We start from the raw sequence: 4,621 nt of genomic DNA, 5'->3' as shown, positions 1-4,621 counted from the left end.
TGCAGTGTGTTAAGGAGATGCATACAAGGCAATTATAATATGGTGGGATCAGTGCGCTAACGTGGGTATGTGCAAGATACAACGGATAGAGAGGGAAGGCATCTGAGTCCCTGACACTCCAGATAGGGCATTGCGGGTCCTCTCCTTCCTGGCAAACTCTACTTCCAGAAACATTTGTCTTTTTGAGAATCCATTATGATGTCTCATACCTCTAGCCTTGATACTGGCTACTCTCTTTAAATGGAATATCTGCCTGGAAAATTCCTACTAATTGTCTAAGTCTTCCTCAGATTCCTCAAAGAGACTTAGGGACATTTAATTGTGACCTAGTTGAAGGCTGAGGTCCTATCTTTATCCTTTGGCCACTAGCATTTAACTCACTGCCCAAACGAAACTGATATTTAGTAATACCAATGCATAAACAATGCCTTAACACACTCATCCTTCAAGCAACACTGCCTGGCTTTTCAGTACAAGGAAAAGCAGCTGATAGGATGAAAGGCCTCCTGTCCTGCAAGTCATGCAGATCCATTTTATATAGTAAAGCTCTTGACTACTACAGGAAAATTTTTTAATATCATCAAAATTTCCTCTCTTTTTAACTACCACCAATTTTAGCTTGGCTTTGCTCTTAGAAAAATGCAAGTAAAGATATCCATATTCTCTTCAATATGGCAGCCCTTCATATATATGAAGAAAGCAGACACATATAATATCAAAGTAAAATCTACCCTTTTCATTTCTTTTTTTTTTTTTTTTTTTTTTTTTTTTGAGACAGCCTGTTGCCCAGGCTGGAGTGCAGTGGCATGATCTCAGCTCACCGCAACTTCCAGCTGCCGGGTTCAAGCAATTCTCCTGCCTCAGCCTCCCGAGTAGCTGGGACTACAAGTGCATGCCACCATGCTTGGCTAATTTTTTGTAGTTTTAGTGGAGACAGGGTTTCACCATGCTGACCAGGCTGGTCTCGAACTCCTGACCTCCTGCCCGCCTTAGCCTTCCAAAGTGCTGGGCTTACAGGCATGAACCACTGCACCCAGTGATCCTCCTTTGTTATTTCTCAAGCACACACAGCTAATTAAGTCATCATTAACATACATTCTTAAGTGTTTGACATGTGTTAAGCACTTCTTAGCAGGCTGAGTGTCATAAATGCAGTCCTGATACCTCCAATACCAACTCCATACATATCTCTTAAGTTCAGATTTGCTTCATGGTATTAAGTCCTGTGTTCTAGAAGTCCTAGATCATTTTAGATATTAATTTGTTATTATTAATAATATTATTTCTATTAATTTATTAAAAACATTTACCAAACATGATTCTAGGTGTTGATACACTTCTGTTTTAGTTCTCATATAGGTCTGAATGACAACTCTATTTCTACTTTATAGGTGATGGAACTGAGCTCTTAGAAACAGTCTCTGTTCAATGTTATTTGCTGTCAAGGGATCAGAGACAAGCGGCAATGTTAGGCCATTCTCTCTCCAATGCCAGAACTCTTTCTTCTTATGATATTATGCCATCTCTCTGTGTTAGTCTACATTGTTTGATTTTTGTTTTAGTTTGGTGTCATTTTTTATATCTGAGCATTCCCTCTTCCAGATAATCTTTCAAATAATTAACAAAAAGTATGAAACAGAATAAAAAGCATCTAGCCCTCACCGCAAACCTCCTTCTAGCTTACATGGAAAGTTAGCAATGCTCAACAGTCATTTTTGTCCACCCGCCCATGAAACCAATGTGTAAGACACGACCCTGCTCATATTTCACCTGCTTATGTGCAACCATATCACAAGGGGTCGTGTTAAGTCCACTGCTAAAACTTCCTTATCCCGCTGATTTACTAATTGAGTGGCATAATAAGAAAAGGAAATGGGGTGTGTCTAGCACAACTTGTTTATAGTAAACTCATTTTAACTTCTAGTGATCAGTGCCTTTTCTTCAAGATGCCCATGAATCAGCTGTGTGATGATCTGTTCCAACATTTCAGCAAGAACCAATAGGAAACACTGGCTTCCCCATTTAGTTCTGCGATACGATGCAAGTAATCCCCTTTATTAAACGAGAAAACCCTGAGAACCTACCAAAATATTGGCTGTTTCCAAGGCTATTGAGAAACTCCCACACCTACACCTCCAGTTACATTTTAATGCTCCATTTGACAGCAGAACCACCTGCCTCTTTGTTTCAAAATGTGAAGTCACATCACTATTTTATGTACTGTTTCCTCTTCATTGCCTATATGTCACCTGGAGGAGTATTTGACTAAATATTCCTAAACCCACAATTAAAGGTTAAAAATACCTTAAAATTGCAGGAACAAATGGTTGCCTAGAAGATACATGGATGTCTGAAGTCCACTTACAGGAAACAAAGCTTTCTTGCCACAGTCATATTAAATCCAGGAGGAGGTAGATGATGTCTGATTGCTCATCACTGTCAAGAGTACTCAAGAAGTATTTGTTATAGTGAGCAGCAAGAAGACGATAATGAAAATATGTATACTTTTAACAGAGAAAACTCTAACTTTTAAAATCATACTAAAACATGTATGACTGATGTGAGAATGCCTCCAGAAAACTAAACTGTGGGAAGAGTTCGTGAAGATTCTAAAGGAGGAAGCCACACAGAGAGGAAAAGAAGAGGAAGTAAAGTGTTTGGGGGCAGTTTCACTGGAAGTAATTGAATAAGTCATGCTATCAGAGAGAGAGGCCCAAGCTTCAAGCCCCTGGTATTCTACCATTAGCTGTTTCCTACTGGAAAATCCTGCATCTTAACAGAGTTTCTTTTTCTAGTAGATTTGATGGAGATCAGAATTCAAATCTCACAGGAGTGCTGTGGCAATCAGTTGAGGTAAGAGATATGAAAGTATGCTATCAAATCAGTATTACCTACACCTAGTTCTGGGTTGGGGTCAGCCTGAATAAAAGACCAAGAGATTATAAAGACGTATCTAGGATGAATTAAGAGACTACTTCATAACTATGGGCTCTCAGGCTACCTGAAAAGGATTCCGACCAAAGAAAAATGTTGACCTCCTCCAGGTTGAGAAGACCGTGCTTACACAGTATTAGAGCAGCATTTGTATGACAGAGCCATAAAAATAGGCATCCAGCTTCTAGTGTTCTAGTCAGCTGCAATTCTGCACATCCTACTCTGAGTTTGTCACTTTTCTCAGACAACCAGCTTCTCCCCCTAACATCCCTATTTATCATTGACAGGCAGTATCTCAAGTCACTTGGGCCTGAAATGTGTGCCCTCATTGTCAACCTTGAAGCATATAGCTGTCATCCTGAGAAATCCTTTGACTGCTCTCAGCCCAGACTTCCTCATCTGGAGAATGGAGATATTATCAGCTGCTCCTACTTTCTTTCAGTGTTTTGTGGGAGTCATCTGGTGGATGTAAAACCTTTTTGAAAAATGTAAAATTCTATAAAAAACAAAGATGATTCTAATAATTGCAATATTATAGGATTAAGCCAGAACAACCACCTTCATCTAGCTTATACATTAAAAATCTCATATTCAGTAATACCAAGAGATACTGCTCCAAAGAATCATAAGACTATCACTTGCATCATTTTTCTACTTGTTCTCTAGCTAAATACCTTAAATCTCTGGAGTTCTAATGCTGAAAGAATGAAGAAAATCATTGCCACATTAAAGGTGAAAAGTTTTTAAAATATATTAATGAGGCGGTGGGAAGGAGTCTGACATTAAAGTATGTTTGGAAGTGTTTGGTTTCTCTAATTAAATAGAGCTAATGAGTTTCTCCACTGAGCCTGAGCACTGGGCTAAATAGTCTAACAAGCCTCTGATTTCTGTGATCTCAATAAGGGATGGCCAACTGGCAGCCGAAAATAATCTGTATCATGGGGTGAATCATCCTTCACACCTTGGGGTGAAACCTTCCTGTCAGAATGCAGGAGCAGGTTGCAAGCACCATTCAGGGTTGAGTTAGAGTCTCCATGGTCTTCAGAAACTGCTGACCCCTCACTCATATCAAGAGGCCGTAGCACAATGTCACTACAGCAAGAATCAGAGAATGGCAAAATGAAAGCTTCCACAGATCACAAATCAGAGCTGGAAACGAAGTGACAAGGAGGAGACAGAATTTAATTTAACCACCACCCATAATGGAAAACGGGGGCAGGAGGCAGGATCTAGAGTTTCAGAAGGCATGCCTCTGCCCTCTCCTGACTCACAAGCATGGGAGACGGGTTTTTTTTTTAAAAATGAAGATAATCTAGCATATCTTCAGTGCTTTTGTGGGGTCTGCAGGTATAATCAATCCTTTGATGTAGTTTATAAAGCCATTTATGATCTGACCCAGCCTTCCTCTCTATTTCTGTACATTCCCTGAACATCTCACCACCACCCCCACCACAAAGATGGAAGAAGCTTCTCCCAGACCTGGATGTGTCCTCTGTGCCTGCTGCTCATCCTGCCTGAAATGACCTGTCTTTCCTCTGCACGTGCTAAGTCTTCCTTAGTGGGGTCACCTGTTCAGCAAAGACATTCCTGACCACCCCCTTACTGTCACCCTCTTTCTCCCCCTTCCTCAAACTCTTTAAATTGGTCCCTCTTTCAGGTCTTTGCACAGCTGCCTTCCTCCATCTTT

The sequence above is a fragment of the Cebus imitator genome, unplaced genomic scaffold, assembly GCF_001604975.1.
Source record: "Cebus imitator isolate Cc_AM_T3 unplaced genomic scaffold, Cebus_imitator-1.0 Scaffold220, whole genome shotgun sequence".
NCBI classification, from domain to species: domain Eukaryota; kingdom Metazoa; phylum Chordata; class Mammalia; order Primates; family Cebidae; genus Cebus; species Cebus imitator.
The sequence above is the reverse complement of the archived record's forward strand: the minus strand, read 5'-3'. Positions refer to the sequence as shown.